Genomic DNA, 17,977 nt, shown 5'->3' on the forward strand with positions numbered 1-17,977 from the left:
CAATAATGCTGAGATTGAATCGTATGCTGGAGATATCCATTTTTTCCAGACAATGCACGTTGAGAACTTCGTCGCTTCACTGGATCCTCATATGTAATAGTATTGTTGAAAGTGACTTTGAAGAGACATTGGTGAAATAGGCCAAATCGAGCTCCAATTGATCGAAGGGCGGGTCTTAATGTTAAGAACTCTTTACGTCTGTCTGCCGTAGATTTTGAATAGTCTTGTGAGAAGAAGTTGTGATCCTGAAGAGGAGATGCGCTTAATGGATCTGGCTGCTGTTAGTACCTTGAGGCGATCTGTGTATTCCAAGAAGTATAATATAATCCCTCTTGGTTTCCTCATATTTGAAGTCGAATGTTGAGGACCTAGTCGGTGTGCACATTAAATGTTGAGAGGGGTGTCCTCCGGTAAGTGCAGGATTTTTGGCAAGAATGTCTTAAAGAAATGAATAGGGTCTGAACCTTCAGAACCCTCTTTTAGACCATAAATGCGAAGGTTATTTAGTCGATTTCTATTTTCCAAATTTTCAACTTGTTTCTCTAAGGAAGTGATCTGTGAATGGAGATTTTCAACTTTGGCTATGGATGGACCCATGGCTTCCACATTGTTTTAAGTTTGAAATTCGTTCTTCCATCTTTGACCAGTTTTCCGTCAAGATTTGCAATTTAGAATTTGTTTCTTCAACAAAAGTGCGCAGAGCCCGAATTTCTTCTCTAAGAGCAGATCCATGGATACAGAAGAGGCTTGTTTTGATGGGGAAGGAGGATCTTTTTTCAGTCTTTTGGATGTTGTTTCATTAGCTGCACTCATGGAGGACACCAATGATGAAGAAGCCAGTTTAGGAGATGAGGTCGCAGATTCTTCCATTTGAATGAGAGTAGGGCGCAGCTTTGAATGAATGATGAAAGTACGCCTTGTGGATGCCAGCCCCCATTTTGCCCTCTTCAGTCTGCCCATATAAAACTGACGAATACGCGTATAAGTTCAGTAAAGCAGTCTTATTTGAACGATATAACCTTGTTGAAAGTGTCTAAACCTGTCCAGATCTAGTAATGGTAAATTGGGTAAGTGAAAAGCCTGGTCAGATCCAGTAATATGTGCCAACGAGTTAGGTCATAAAAGACACAACACCTCATAAGCTTGGGCAAAAAATCCTGAAGAGAAGAATTGTGTGGCGGTGTATTTAATAAATATAAAAGACAATGTTCCTCAAGATACACTGTAAGAGGTGTCAAAACCGCGAGCTTCGTACTTGGCAGATGTGAGGGAAGAGATGCCCTTCAGGAGGTGAACATTAATATTATAAATCAGAAATTGATCATTGGGTAAAAGCGCATTCTATTGCAAATTCAGTCATAAAATAACTTGTAGAAAAGGGATGAGTTGGCATTACATATTAGTTTCATGTTACTCACAACAACACCTGGATTATGTAGACATTGAGTGAAATGTGCCACACCTGAGAATCAAGCGAAAGCTGAGTATTTCAATAAAAAAACGTTTTCCTCAGCGCGCTGACAAAGCACAATGGTGGGCGCCATTCCAGTCGTGGGAGGATTGTTGAAGGCTGGTCGTCTGAAACCTTGTATTTGCTCACAAGGTTTACAGCGTCTGCATCCCTGTAGGTTCCGACGTCTTTTCCTCCAAGTTGGGGAAGCTCTGATGCGATTCAAGCGGTAAAAACCTCACGGTTTCTCCTCTGTCGCTGATCGGGTCACGGAGACGCCGCCATCTTCACCGGGCACTAGCCACGCCCCCCTTAACTTACCATTTGGTCCAAAAACGTTTGTATTAGAGTTCAGATAAGGTAATTTAACACACATGGTTAAATCAGTGGTATGTACCATTGCAGTGTCGGAGTAGCAAAACGTTTTATAAGCAGGAAAGTGGCCCACCTCTGATTGCACAGTTGTATTCTATGCTGTGTAACATTATCCATGACATTTTTGACTAGCCATCTTGAGGGCATGTGTCTCTTATATAGAGAACAATGGGGGCCAGTACTCTGATATTTCTCAACCCTCACTGGAGAGCATTTTCTTAAAGTAGCATGCCAAAAGGGGGTCTGGGTGTTAATATTAATAGATAAAGGGGCATCAAGGGAGGAATTGTTAAATTGAATTATTGTGGATGATGCGGCTGTGCAGATGTATGAGGTAAGCCTCAGTAGCAATTACAAGAGATGCAACCTCCCTTCTGGTAGGGGTTTCCGTTGTACATGATTGTATTCCAAAAACCTTAATAAAATCTTGTGCAATAATGTAAACATGGTGAAATGGCTGCTTTGTAAAGGTGGCGAGAGTATGTTTGAAACAAAAGTTGACTCATCACAAAAATAAAAATCTAAAATAAAAGCATTGATTGGCCCACCATCCTCAGCACTGAAGTGCACTACCTATTAGGTGGATGGGGACAGGTGCACATCCAGAAAGCAGTCGCTCACACTGCAGGGAACAAATGGCTAAAGTTGGGCTGACCCATTCCTCCATGCTTTATGCTGTAGTGGGTAGAAACCAAGTGTGAATGACACTTAACAGGCTAGGGGAAGAAAAGGGCTGACTGAAAGACTATATATTCATACTGGTATTTCTATCATGAATGTTTAGGTATTGCATTAGCCAAGACCTTATGATCTTACTAAAATTATATGTATGAGATTTATAAAGCACAACTGTTACTCCGAGGAGTGTCCTGGCGCTGTAGCATGAACTGTCAGCGGGCAGAGAAAAGGAGTCTGTTTTTTACGGAACACTGGTGTCTCCTTAATGCACCTGAGACAGTGGAAGCTTGTTCCAAAGAGAAGGGCCCAGGAAGGAAAAATCTGCCCTTCCTTCGCCTTTCTAATGCGAGGAACTGTGGCTAAACAGATTTTCAGAGCGAACGTTTCTCTGGGGAGTGTAGACCTTGATTCTGTCTTGAAGATAGCCTGGGCCAGTACCATAAAGTGCTTTTTGGGTAAGGAGCAATATTTTAAGTGATCCTTTCTGACCGGTAGCCAATGTAGGCTCGGAAGAAGGCCAGTTAAGTGGGAATTGCGTGGAAGCCCAAAGATGGTGCGTGCTGCTGCATTCTGAACTAACTGCAGCCTGTCTATCCGGTAACTGGGCAGCTCTACATACAAGCCATTCCTGTAATCCAGCCATGAGATTATCAAGGCCTGCAACACTTATTGTCTGGCCTGAAAGGATAGGAGATGGAAGAATTTCCTGAGTACACGAAGGAGGTCAAAACCAGTGCCCACCAACGAGTTGATTTGGGAGCGAAAAGACAGTTGCTCATCAAATTGGAAGCCCATTTGTTTTACCACTTGACTTTTTAATATGGGGTGGGGGGGGGCATCCTTAGGCCAGGAAGTTTCCCATGATGTCTTGGCCTCTGAGCCAAAGAGGAGGAGCTTGTACTTCCCAGCTTTACATTTACGTTTGTTATTGGATAAAGTTCTGAATGTTGCATTCAGACACTCACTGATTTTCTCCCCTGGGAAAGCCTCCGCCTTTCCCCAGGATAAGAGTTGGGTGTCATCTGCATATCACACAATTTGTGCACCCCAGAATTCTACTAAGAAAGACAAGGGAGTGAGATATTAAATAGCGTCAGACTCAAAGCTGAGCCCCGTGGCACTCCTACCCTTAGCTTATGGAATGCAGCAGTAAAAGGGTTACACCAAACTAAATACTATACTTATTGGGGGCTTTCTGTGGGTAGTGATTGCATTCTGTTCTTTACCAATAAAAACATCCCAACATATAATAGTTCCCTTCAGTGCCACTGACTATATGGCAATGTGTGCTTTCTGAGACCCAATATATTTTTTCCTTTTGGCAATACTTTTTTGTTGTCGAGGTCCCAGCAACTCACAGCTTCACCAAAACTATTACAAAACAAACCAAGCACTGACAAAGCTAAAAGGCTGGTAGCCAATACAATACAATACAATACATATTGGCTTTGCTGAGACACTTAAAATTGTTTGTGTGAGGAAAGTGAGCTATTATGACGTGGTTGGGCAATTTCACAGTATAATAATGGCTTGAATCTGTATTGAGTCCAGTCAGGTTCGTTTGAGAAACCTTAGCTGAGCCCTGGACAGCTGTGGCTCTGAGCAATCTGGCTTTATCCAAAAAAACAAGTGTAACGCACTAAAAGGCACAGACAGTCAAATAAGAAAACGTAGCGCAGTAAACATCCAACACCAATTAATAAAAACATGTATTTTTATCTTTAAATTGATACCGCAACAGAAATCGATTAGAGGGTGACCGAGATGAATTTTGAAAAACAATAAATCAAAGATTTTTACTTAGAGCAATGAATTATTGGAATGAACTGAAATAGCGAAAAAAGTTTGCAAACTTATATAAAGTTGCCAACTACTTAGGCATGCTTGGGGCAGCCACATCCAACAGTGATCAAGTCATTGAGGCTAATAATGTACAGTTGAACAGTTACCTCGAAGTTAAAGTAGTCAAGTCCAGTTCCAGGTTCTATAGGCAAACCGCCATGGTCTTTAATGCATGGTCCTGATGCAAGGGGAACAGTATACTGAAGATGCTTAAGGTTGCAGAGGTCTCCTGGGGCCCACCCCTTTGTCCACGAACATAGTGTGGCAGCTTTGACCACAGGAATCTATCCTCTAAGTTCAGACAAAAAAAGTTGCCACTAGTCTCCAATTACAGTGAAACCAGCGGTTCCTAACTGCCAGTGACTTCCTTTATGGGAAACCAGACTGCACTACGTTTGGGTCTGGAAGACTCTGGTGCAACTTTTAAGGGTCGGATCTCCGTCCTAGGCTGCACTTCGATAGTCATTGGAAGTCAGACATTCATGGCTACAAACTCGCCATGGCAGACTTCTTTAGATTGTGTCCCTGTAACTAACTGGAAGTTGGCCAACAGACTCTTGGACTACCTCAGTCTGACCCTGTGCCTCATGGGAACAGTCCAGCACGAACTGTCAAGCCAAGTTTTCCCTGGACCGGAAACGAGCATCCTGGGACCGTTTTCGGGTTCATAACCCTCATCAGCCAGGCTATCTTGAATCCAGTGGCAAAGTGAGCAAGGGACCCACGTCTGGGCATGCCCTGCCAACTCAGGGCGAACAAAGCAATACCAAAGGGGATGATGGAAGGAGCACTTGTTCTGCATTCTGTCCATCAGTTTTTTTTTGCATTTGTCACCCCGAGTGGGACGTGTATGTTCAGACGTGAGTCCCGTGCTCTCCATGCCACTGGAATCAAGCTATCCTGGCTGAAGAGGGGTGAAACCCCAAACAGGTCCTAGGATGCTTGTTTCCGGTCCAGGGAGGACCTGGCTTGGCAGTTCGGGCTGGACTGTTCCCATGAGGCACAGGGTCAAGACTGATTTGCATATGGCTGGGTTCAAACTGGAATGGCATGGTGAGCAAAAAAACGATGGATTTAGGCCCAGATCTCTGTACTGGGGTGAATGTATGACATTGTTCTGCATTCTGTCCAACTGTTTCTGCATTCCTGCAAAATACACATTGCTGCAGCAAAGATCAGTCCATAATTGATTGTTGTTGCTTCTTACTCAAGCTTTGGCTTACTATCAAATATGAATATTGTTTCCTTAAGTGATAGTCTTATCGTTTTCTATTGATTTTTTTTAATCAGATTTACCATATTGGAATCGGAAGGAAGAGTTAATGTTTTAATAAATACAGTGAGCGAATACACTGATACAGGAAAAAAAATAGACCATTTGGGAGAGGGTGAAAAATGCCATTGATATGTGGACAAAATCAGCTTTTAAAGTTTGATTTACACATGAGGTCCTTGGTGGGAGTAATGTCTATAGGTAAAGTTTCTGAACCTATAACAATTCAGAAGGGCTCCTCCTTTGAAGGAAATATACTAATTAAACACCACTTTTTATACTCTTCTACAACAAGAGGAAAAATAGGCTGTTGAAAAAGCTATACAAAAAATTATTGTAAAGCGCTATGAAGTACTACAATGGATTGAACTTGGAGAGGCAGCAACTGCCAAGAGCACAACGATTCTGGAAGATTCTTGAAGAGTCTAGCTGTAATAGAATTTAGTCAAAAGCAACTTTAATTAGCAATGAAGTGTGGGTTAAATATAACTCTGAATTATGACTATAATTCGATTGATCATGTGACCGGATTCAAAAGGAAACCACTATGATGCACTAAAGCAGAGACTGTGTAGAGATACAAAATGTTCCAGGTATGTTCAATCCCACTGTTCTGTCAGAGGCCCAACACCCCTGGCCCACCGAAAAATGCCCATATTAGTCTGAGTTCAGTTAAGAAGGAAAACTGGGCACTCGTGAGGGTTGGGCGAACATCTTCAGTTATCTGACAAAATGAGTGTATTCTCCAGTATTTCAAGTGTTCCTGCAAATAGGGCAAATACAGTAAGTCAATGTACACCTAGGGTGTGAACAAAAAGGAGTCCATTCCATCACAATCTTCACAACAGATTGCTTTTTATTTCTTTTTTTGTGAGCGTTCTAAATCACATTTTGTATCATAGTCCGACTCCAAAATGTGCAAACAAGTTTCACCTTATAGAGGCATGCAAGCCTAGGGCTTTTTCAAGCCGGTCTTTATATTATATGACAATTGTGTTGCGAACTGCAGAAACCACTATTGAGAAAGCACATCTTTTCTTGATCATTGGAGCCCTATTCAGAGGCTTGATATCAGTGACCAATGCCTTAATGATCTCATTTGTAATTTCCCTTTTCATGTAATATAAAGACAGCCTTCGAAAAAGACCTTGCTTGCATTACTCCATAGGGCTAAACACATGTCAAATTTTGGCAATTGAAAAATCCGGTGAGACAGAGGGGGCTTACACAACTATAAAAGACTGAGGAAGCCAATTAGCTCAGGAAGTTGCCAAAAAGGGTGGGGAAATCTGAAGATGCCGACCATGCACAGGGGCTTCCGGGTTTCGCGTCAGACTTCATAGGAGGATGGACATAGCACCAAATGGCTACAGACTACACCCTGCAACAAGGAAAGAGGGCTAACCAGATTCTGCATCAAACTACTAAATGGTGAAATAGCTTAGACCTGTAGACCTAGTTCTGCGTCAAAGGAATCTTGGAGGGTATAACCCCCAACCCCCCTGCAATCCCTGGCGGTTTTATCTTGTGCATCAAATTTTGTTTTACTCTTGAGTACATTCCATTTCGTTTTCACTTTAAAAAAGTACTGACTGAGGGAGGCAAAGACCAGTATAAGGCATCATGGGTAGGGCAAATTCCTGGTCTCTTAAAGGGACAGCAAACCATTTTTTCACCTTGATAGTTTATATTGCTGCACATTTTCCCTCGGTGATATTCAGGTGTTGCCTGTTTTTACATTCCTGATGCTGCTGTAGTGTGGTTTATTATATTAAATTTATAGGAGCCAACCTCTCCTTGGATAAGATTTTCTTCTGAAACATGCTCCATCTCTCATGAACAGTGACACCTTTTGTTTTTAACTATATGGATAAACGTTAGATTTGAAGTGTTCTGGGAGCCGCACATGCACCAGGGAATTATTCTAACATTACTTAAATGAAGATTTGTTATGCAGAACAAGGACTACAGTTAAGTAAACATTTCTTTTGAGGTGACTTGTGATCTCGCCCTGAAACCCACAATGCAGTAATACAAAGATTCCATCTACATTGTTTTTCCTTCCATTGGCTTCAGATATCCTTTTGCTGCTCCAGGACCATTGCGCTAGAAAGAACAGTAGTTCAACTCCAGACAGTAGAATCTCCTCAAACAAGTAAAGCAGTACTACTTCAGCAAACGATGCCGGAGATCTGACCATGACCTTTGCTTTTATTGGCACTTGGCAATTTATTTTGAACAGGTTCGAGAACAAACCCTTCCCGTATTGCCTCCAGAGCCACAGTAAGTTCGTACAGTTGGACAGTCCGGCATATGAATCTTAGATTGTCCAGAGACCACAAATCAAGCTGTTCCACTAACCAGGCCTCTAAAAATATGAGGACTATTAGATTTAGAACTTTTGGTGGACACATTAGTAAGGGAGCGCCAAGGCCCTACTGACCTACCTACTGTAAGGGAGAGGGTCTGTCACAAATCCCAGTGGACCAAACTGATAAGAGCCCAGAATTCCTGCCCTTAGAGGAACAGTCTTAAGGTGCCTAGTGAAACTGCACCCAAGATAAAGACTGCACCAAAGACTTGTATACCCCAAACGCCATGCAATTACTGGGACTAGTGTCTTGTAAGCACTGGCCTTGAGAGATCCCGTCTTTGAGCCATGACTGACTCTACCATAGAGGCCTCAACTAGTCCTGTAGCCACTGCCCAAAGCCTGTTTGGCACACAGCATATCTGTCTTATTGGCCCTGAGCCTCCACTTTCTACTAAGATGCTGCCTCTGAAGTCTGTCCCAAAATTAGTTTTGACGAAAAGCAAACCCACACTGATCATTGAGCTGTCTGAACTTCCTGATTTAGGTCAGGAAAGTACTGGCTCGTCCTCCCCAACAAGATGCCGTACCAACAACTCAAAGAAAATCAGCATTTGAGGAGGCTGTCTGAGGAACTGCACACATTTGCCATGCATAGACAAATCAACATCATCCCTGTTTCTCTGCATCGATCTTTTTTAGTGCCTGTCACCACAACCCTCGCTTTCACCACTTCACTCAACACTCACTCAGATCATGACACTGTGTTTGAGCCACTGGGCCAAGACTGACCCTGTTCCTACTGATGATGGAGATGATCCAATCGCAGTTTTACAATGAGGATCCTTGGGCCAATACCAACTTTGCTCTGTACCCAGTGAAGGCTTCCCCACCAGGTGGCATTGTGGTGTACCAAGCAGTCATTCGATATGTCCTCAGTTGAGAGGATGACTTACTATTGGCTGGATTATCCAAGATGGAGCAGTCTGTCCAATGTACTCTTGTGCATGATGAAGTGCACCCCGGGGACCTTTTAAGCAGCCAGTGAAATAGAGTATTGTAACATCAAGAGAGAAATGAATAAAAATCTATGCCAAATGACACACATCAGGGCTCCTGTACCACCAGAATGCCTAGTAGTGCACATTGCCCCGAAAAGAGCAATTGCCGAAGAAACTGGAGATGCGCTACCTACAGATGAGAACTGCAAGAATAATGCGGCAGGAGAAAGAACTGAGGTAGGGGTGGTGACAAAATAGTGCATTTCCAACTTTCTCTATGGCTGGTAATTTTTGGAGGAGGTGAAACTGTGGCAAGGAGTTTGTGCAAGTGGTTTTTAAGTGAACTGCAGGCTTTAACAATAAAGGAGCCTTTAATCCAGCTAGAAAAAGATTGGGTTATCCCAAGGATGAATCTGCATGTCAATCGACTGGTTGTCTCTTCATTCCATGTTAGACAATTGACTTCCTGATTTTCTATTACACCCTAGAGCAGTGACAGAGGATTGCATACATTAGATGTGAAAAAGGCTCTAATTTATTACATTGATTTTATAAAATCATTTCACAAGTCAAAACTACTTTGTTCCATTTGTGATACCCCTCTTGGAAACCCAGTCTCCAAGTTGGGCCTTGGAAGATGGCTAGTGCAGTATATTCGGCTATGCTATGCTTAAGCAAAATATCGCCTTCATGCTATACCTAGATCATATCCTACTTGCATGAAGGGAGCCACAATGGCCTTCCTGGTAAATGCCCACTTCTTGAAGGGTACTACGTGGTTTATACCACACACTTTCACAGATCATTGTCTGAATATAGATGCATGACCAGGGCCGTAAATGGGGCGGCTGTCATTAAAACATCTTTGTTCGTTTTTTTTGTTTTGTTTTATATAGCATGAACTAGACCTGAATCTGGTATCGGAGCTCTTTACATGAGCACCAGTTTTGTTACAGAAGGACGCATTTATTTTTGTTGGTCATGGGGAGATTATGTGATTTGCCCAGAATCGCAGGATGTTGAGTCGTTGCTGAGACTTGAACCCTGTTCCCCAGCTTCGAGGTCGACTGCTCTAGCCGTAAGGCTACATCCACTCAGCTCAAACATCTGCTTCATCCATCACAAGCCTCCACTTTAGAATGAGAGCACTGCTTTTCAATTGAAGCAAAGCATGTGATCTACAGCTACACATACAAATGGAACAATGTTGCCTTGTTTCTCCTTTGGTAGCTTGTAGTGATTGGGGATTCGCATGCACCCTGATCCCAGGTGCTCCATATGTGGGGTTACATCTCAGATTTCTTACATTAGAGTACAAATTCTTTCACAGTGCACCTGTAAACAATTACTGGCCGCATTTACTTCAGTCCACTTTCCATCACACTTTGGGGGAAGATGACAATCTACGGTGGAGTACTCACCCTGGTGCATAGTGGGTTTTGAGGATGGCTCACCAGTCAAATCAAAACTTGAATTGCAAAGAAAAAAGCTTTCAATATATACACCTAAAACTAGGCGACAGGAGCATGTGAAGATTGTGAATCTACAACACAACAAGCTACAGTTACAACAGAAGTTAAATGTTTCATACATATATCATTTTAAAGAGTAATATTACATTCCTAAGTTTACCTGCCTTGTAGTGACTCCCGATGTACAAACCTAGATGTACTGCAGTGTTGTAACCCCGTGGCACCAGTCAACCATTTCAAGCCTTATTAGGTGCCTCTCCTGCCTTGGTAATCCACTTAACAGGCTTCCCTACAAAAATCCTTTAGAAAGGTAGATTGGCCTTTGAACTTTGTCCATTCAGAGAACCAGTGTTACCTTGAAAGAGTGTGATGTTAACCGAAAACTAACCCCGACACATACCATAAAATATCCTTTCCTTGGACCGCATAATGTATACCAGGAAGAAATGAAGACTAAGATAGCGCAGTTTAAGCCACCACCAGAGGTTGTTTACCAAGTTTAGATTTTTCATTAATGTGATTTTCAAAAGGTTACTGGTATTTTTTGTGTGACTTCAACATTGCTTACTTTGTCATCCTATACCCACATCACTAGTGCAGTCACGCTTGATGTTGATTCTTGAGTTGCTATCAAGAACCATGATCTAGGTTTTGACTAGGACAAAAGATTCCTTGGTTGACAAAGGCAAGAGACAAAGCATTGGATGTTGGGAAAAGCAGGGTGGGGGGGAGTGGGAGATTTAACGAAGGAAGTGGTCCTGTCAGTCCATGTTGCTGTTATGGGCACTGTACTTGTACAACTTGACCAAAGTTCCTTTTACAGGTCGAGCCTAGTGCAGTGCGCATGTGCTGCTCTAGGAGATGACCTTTAGAAATCGGTCTGCACTTTTCAAGCACTCGTGCTTTTGGTGGCATCCACCTTGCGGGAGCGAGCAGCGGCACTCAGGAGCCATCTGTTTGTAATTAACGTGGCCGCGCGCTTGTTTATATTTCTTTACTTTCCCTTCCACTGCCTGCCTCGCCCTCCCTTGTCAACCGAATCCTTTTAAACAAGTTTGTGGCTTTTTGATCTTTGCTAATTATCGTGCTACATATCTAGCAGCTGAAATTTAAAAAAATCATACTTTGTTAAAAGTATCTGCTAGCATGTATTTTTGTATAATACATTAAAGGGGCTGCTCTCTACACACACCATATAAACAAGTACTCTCTCCTAGCACATACTGCCTCACTTCTCAAGTTATAGGAAGGATGAAACGTAGTCAGCCCTGCTTTTATTTGATCCTGTGGCTGCTGCGTGCACACAGATTTCCAGGGCCGTCTACAATAACACAAGTGCACAATACTGAAAAAAATCAATCTATGGATATTAGCAATGAACTTCTAATGGACTGGTTTATGATCAATTCAGATGTGGTAGACTTATCCAATGCACTTATGCCATATTTACCACAGACATGTGAAGTAATATTTTGCAATGGCATTATTACACAAATATTAAAAGATATTGCAACAGAATGAATATATTTATAAAACATGTATAAATGTACATCATAAATATTTTTCTTTCCACTCAACTTTAAAGTACTAAAAATGTTAACTAAAAATTATTGCAATAAAATTTAAACTAACAAACATTTGTCAGTTATTCCTGGACAAACCATTGCCAATATCTTTGGTTACACACTTATAAGGTGCCAAAAAAACAACACATATTAGCAATGCCAATAGCTCAAAAATACAATCCAAACTACCAAGCTCTAATTGGGTGTTTTATGTATGCTAAAAAAATATTACTGCACATTGCTCAGAAGGTACATTTGGTATTTTTAGCCTTCAGGCTACTTTAGCATTAAAACTAATTGTAAAGCTGTTCCACATTTGCTTTTTAAGCAAAAGCTAGAACAAGATTTTTCAGTAGCACACAATTCATTACGTTGTAGTAGAAACATTGTTATGCTATAAAAACATTGCCATAGCCAATACGTCTCGCCTTTCAGAACATACAATTATTTAGTTATGCAGCACAATATCCTTGGTGCAACAACATCAACTGTTGCATGGCTAAACACTTATAAGGTCCCAAAGGCAAGGCCTATTGGCTATGCCAATGCTTGTTATGTGATTTGTTGCTACTCCAACAGCCGAAGCCCCTTCCTCTAGTGATGTGGATAATCCTTTTCATGCTGATGTTAGAACACAGAATATCGATGTGAGGTGTCGGAACCGGTATGACACCAGGTCGTCAGTTACCACTGCTAGATACCCTACATGCAACACTTTTCCTTGTATTGATTATGCCCCCTATTGCAACCCCAGCTTACCCTCCAACATTTATAGTATTCAGTGTTTAGGGGGCCTTCAATGGTTTGGATGCAGAGGATGTTTGGTCTTGCTAGGAGTAAGCAGACTCGGCAATACTGCCTTTTGTTTGGAGCAACTGAGAAAACTAATTATTGCCATACATCGAGAACCATGTACCAAAAAGGTACTACTTCATAACCAAGGTTTGTTAATGACCACACCTTTAAGATAGATGTGATTGTGTAGTATGCCAAAATCACTCCAGTTACTTTGGCATCCCTTGTAGTCCCATGTAAACTAATTTGCCATAGGATTGTGGAAGATTTGGTGAACAGAGGCAGATATTTAGGGAAATGTAGTTTATGAACCTCCACCTACACAAGAAGAATCGCAATGCCATCGCAACTTGTGGCGAGTTCTTTGAGGTTGAGTGGAAAAAGCAGTCAGCAAATTTTATTGGCTATAGATTTGATAGGCAATTTCTTAAATGTGACTCTACGTTTTGTAACTCCCTTATAGAAAACTAGTTTCTCAGGTCAAGTGCCCAGCGTTTCTGATCATATTGGTCATGTTACTCGTTTAGCCTTTGTGGATCACTCTTCCGGTTGTGCAAGCATTGTAGTTATTTTTTGTGCATTTTGTGTTGAAGTCCTCATGATTTGAGGGTTGATGCCCTAATAGTTTGACCGAAGTTATCTTGATAGTGCCTTTACCACTGTCCTAGTGAGATGGCATCGGTCTGTTTCTCTTTGGGTTTTTTTTGGTAAAAGGCATGGCCTCTGCACTTTACTCTGATTGTAGTTAATTAACAATTAGCAGCAATAGTAAGTAAACATTTTTAGAGTTTGAAGCAGTTTTCCAAAAACATATGGGTTCATTAAGACAGGTTTATGGTGCATAGCTTTTAGCGTTTTACCAAGGCAATGGCGTGGCCACTTTTAAGGTCTAGCTTGCCACTTTACATTTTAGAACTAAGTAAATATGGAAGTGGAAACTGTCACTCGGATTTCTTGCTCATAATTTACTAAATTGATTATTAAATAGTTGCTTTGTAAAACATTGACTGTCTTTCTTTTTCTTTAAAGGGTACCAGGCGGGCACCGCAACTGGAAGGACCATTCCTACCTTGGAAAATTAAAACCATAGCATATCCAATACAAAACAGTCTAATGTGGCCACGCTCCCCACATACATCAAAGGGCAGGCACAGTCTTCTTTCCTTCTCCTGATGACAAAACAAAGAGCACAATTATCCTCTTACTAAAACATTTCTGTGATTTTAAAATTATGAATCAGATTGTGCATTCTTGTTGGGACCATATTTTTTTTTCATTTATTGCTAACACTATGGTCGATATTAACCAGAAAGTGAATGTTTGGAAGGGGGAAATACATGATTGAACGTGTTCATGTACTTCAAAGGTTTTAGAACAGTGAAGTTTTTTTTTCAAATTGTGATATGAATCACAAATCAGACTTTAGTTTTATTTCACAATTTTGCAATTTTTAAATCATTTGTAGCGATTTTAAGAGATCATGCTTTTTTCCCTTTTTTAGCACATTTCTCTGTGGATTAAGTAACTGAGCATAGCAAGCGTTTCTGGAGCCCATAGTCTCTCGGGATGGGACCCCTGTACATTATCAATTACTCCCTTTTCTTATAAATTGTTGAATTTCACAGATTACTGGTGCACAAACACATTGAAAATATAGAATAATGTTAAAAACCGAAAGCACATGATCGTTGCAGTGAATGTTTCTTAAATGCAATTTTTTGGTAAAAATGTGTTCCCCTTTCCCCACCCAATTAACCATTACATAATTCCACCCATCTTCTAGCCAACTCCACCTCACTTCCTTTTCAGTTTTGGATTCTCTTGCATTCTGTTAATATTTGATAGAGGGGTTTACACAGGGAAAGCATTTTTCTGTAGCCCTTCCTAATGGGAACCTCTGTTTTTAAGAGTGCTTACTGCATTCTTTTGAATATTTCACACATTTCCCAAAGTAAAATCATGCATAATTCTATATTTGAAACTACTGACCTGAAACTTTCAAAGTTTAAAGTAAATTGTTTTTTGACAATTTGCTACTCTGTGCTAATCCTTACACTCAAGTTATCTAGAATGGCTAATGTGTATTAAAAGCTGTCCTTTTTAAGTCCTTCTTAGAAAACTATTTAAAAACAAAAAATCAGTCATTTGCCACTGTTCATTGTGCTTTTTAATCATTTAAACTCAAAGCATACATGAGTAGATTTCAGCTATGCACTTTGAGAAGTTGTACGGCAGATTTTTGGTGGGTGGTGGGGTGTTCACTGCAGATTAAAAAAACCTCTATCCTTGATAAATTTATTTTGGGGAGGGGGGGGGGGGGGGGGACAGCTACCAAAACATAGCCATCCTGCTTCCAGGCTTGTTCCGCACAGCCATTTCATCTGAGCCCTTTGCATTCAATTTAGACTATTTCTATCTTGTAATAAGCAGGGTTCACCTTGCTTCCTTTTTAAATAAAGTGCTTAGAGCAGCAACATTCAAACATGCAGTTGCTGTTGTCTTTTTCATTGTATGTGCAGCATATTCCTTCTAGCAGCATCGTCTTTCTCCATGCAAGTTGCCTGGAAAATTCTGTAAGAAAGAAATGTACTGTAGTTGTGCGTTTTAGGCCTGGATTTGATAAAGAGACTGTCGCGCTCTTTCCATTTAACTGTGTAGATTCTCCGCACTCTTTCCTGTTTCATCTTTTGTATTTAATTTTAAAGTCAGACAGTGTACTACAGGACAGCTGGATGCAAAATAGATTCTATATTAAAATGTACTGTTATTTAAGATGTAATAAAGCAGTTTGACATGACATAAGCGTTTGCGATTTTGTGGGTGATGATGTACTGGTCTCCATAGCTTCCGGTAAACCGTTAAACTTCACAGAATTTATAACAATCACATGGGATAAGAGCCTTCCTAACGTTTTCAAAGAGCTTCTATAACTTTGTATGTAAACATGTTAGTTTATAGCGGTGATGGCTTGCCAGGATTTAATCTCCAACAAATGTTTCAACTTTAGTGATGCTTCAGTCTGGAGTGCATGAAGCTTAGTCCACCAGTGAATAAAGGCAGAGTGACAATTTTGAACTTATGAGATTGTGCCGCTCTTGCAAGACAACCTGCCCCTCCCCCGCAAAAACTATTCTGCAAGATTTATGTTGCAAAAAGTTGACGCAGAAGCAAAGTCCAGTAACATTGCTTAACTCTACTTTCTGCATGCCTTAGCATGGAACATTCAAGATAGTTGCAGTATTGCGGAAACTGGTATTTTCATGTAATGCTCTGTGCTTGAGCAAACTCTCTAAAAGGCCTGTCTTCCATATTTCATTGGGTATGTTTATTTTGAATGGAAAAGCAGGAGAAAGGCAGTACTGTGTAATTGATTTACAAAAAGATTATTATTTCCAGTCATTCCAAAGAAATTTAATAAAACATTGACCTATGTTTGGTGGTGTAGTAGTAGTCTTTCTGTTTAAATGCACTGTTGCCTACTTGATTTAAGAAACATACGTTGCGTTACTTGAACGGTAAGAATTTAGATTTTTTTAAATGATATTAAAGTGCAGGTTAAACCCAAAGGTTTTCAACATCCATTTAAGTTAATGGAAGGTCATATCATTTAAATCATGTTTTTGGATTTCTTCAACAGATGACATAATTCCTTCTAAAGAGAATTAATTTTGTGAAACACGTTAAGGTTGTGGGAATTGAAATTGAATTTAAAACAAAATTGCAAGTTCATCAAAATAATTGAGCATAATCTAAATTATTAATAAAAAACAGAATGGATTTTTTTCTAAATTTTGCAAACCACCCCATCAATGGTCTTTCACTGTGAGGTTCCTACAAGTGCTGTTCCTCTCCGGTCCTGAGCTTAAGCAACAGGCTTAATTCCAGCGTACCATATTTAAAGAGTTCAATGTCCTTGCCAAATGCACCTACCCCTCTGTCCTTTTATGGCTGCCTCATTTGTGAACGCACAAAGCTTGGTCTGCTTTTGTTGCTGGCACCTTAAACTCCAGCCTCATCCAAGAGCTTCCTGACCCCTACTCAGGGGGACTTTGACCACTTAAAAAAAAAAATAGCATGTGAATAAAATTTATATAAAGAAACAAAATGTAAAGTTGAACAATTTAAAATGTTCTGTAAATGTGAAGGAATTTGAAATTGCAGTCTAAAAATTAAGTTGGTAACCTTAGATTTATTCTTGTGAGCAGTTCAAGTGCACAAAACAATATTGTATGGACAATGAGTGACCTTAACTAAATTTTGAAAAGCTTCACCCTTCCATTTAAAATTTAGATTTTTTTTCTTATTTAATGCAAATTGAATACAATTTATTTGTTTATTTGTTTGAATGTTTATCGTAATCCTGTTTTGCGGCTCAAATCCTCAATTTCTTAGACTGGGGTTCCCAAATTACAATGTTTCAGTGGGGTTGCCGTGTATTTCAGAAATGATTAAGTGGCAGTCCTATACTGCCTTTGCCTGTGTCATGCCTAGCCGTTATGGGTCAGCGATTGTGCCTTTGGCAGCTGTGGTGCTATTCTTGATGCTGGTATGTACATTTCTTAGGTACCTGATGCAGAAGCTATGACACACAAGGTGCTAGTGGAGTTGGGTGCTTTCCCTGGAAGCCTTCTATGGAGCATTGCTTGAAATGTTTGTGGATGTTCAAGCAAATTGAAGCGCATTATTTCTTTCCCATTTACTAAGGACACTGTTTCCAAGGATAGTACGTTAATCAGCCCCTGCCCATCATCCATTGGACAACAGTTCTCCATTCTTAGCTGGTCTGAAAAATGCAAGCTTATATGTACATGTCCCAGAGGTAATATCCAGCACCCTATACAGCACGATCTGAAACTTTTTTAGCCATGAGATTCTAACCCAATTTTCAAATGGAGCATGATTTCCAATAAAATCAATAGAAAACATGCCAAAAAGGCGATATTCATCACTTAGCCAAAATAAAAGTTAAATAGTATGTGATCCTGAAAGCCCACTTAAAATACTATATTTGGCATAAAAGAAAATGTGAATGGTACCCAACTGAAAGACCTTTCACAATAAAATGTGATCCTGCTCTTTTAAGAGCCTTAGATTGCACTATCCCATCCTGTCCAACCCGGCCAGTTTGAAAGCAATTTTTTTCCATGGTTCGAAAAATTGGCAATTAAAACAAATTGGCTCTAATTCAGAGGGACGAATGTTACCTTTTTACTAA

General features: G+C 40.5%; 1 protein-coding gene across 2 annotated transcripts in view; it reads left to right on the forward strand.

Annotated features, from left to right (window-relative positions):
* The window catches only part of GNB1 (G protein subunit beta 1), a 319,936-nt gene extending 304,377 nt beyond the window's left edge, over positions 1-15,559 (forward strand). For both annotated transcript variants that reach the window (XM_085609355.1, XM_085609358.1), the window contains exon 11: positions 13,792-15,559. The gene's annotated coding sequence lies outside the window, so the exon portion shown is untranslated. The remainder of the gene's footprint in view (positions 1-13,791) is intronic.
* The last annotated feature ends 2,418 nt before the right edge of the window (positions 15,560-17,977 follow it).

Source organism: Triturus cristatus, chromosome 1_2 (genome assembly GCF_964204655.1).
Source record: "Triturus cristatus chromosome 1_2, aTriCri1.1, whole genome shotgun sequence".
NCBI lineage: Eukaryota > Metazoa > Chordata > Amphibia > Caudata > Salamandridae > Triturus > Triturus cristatus.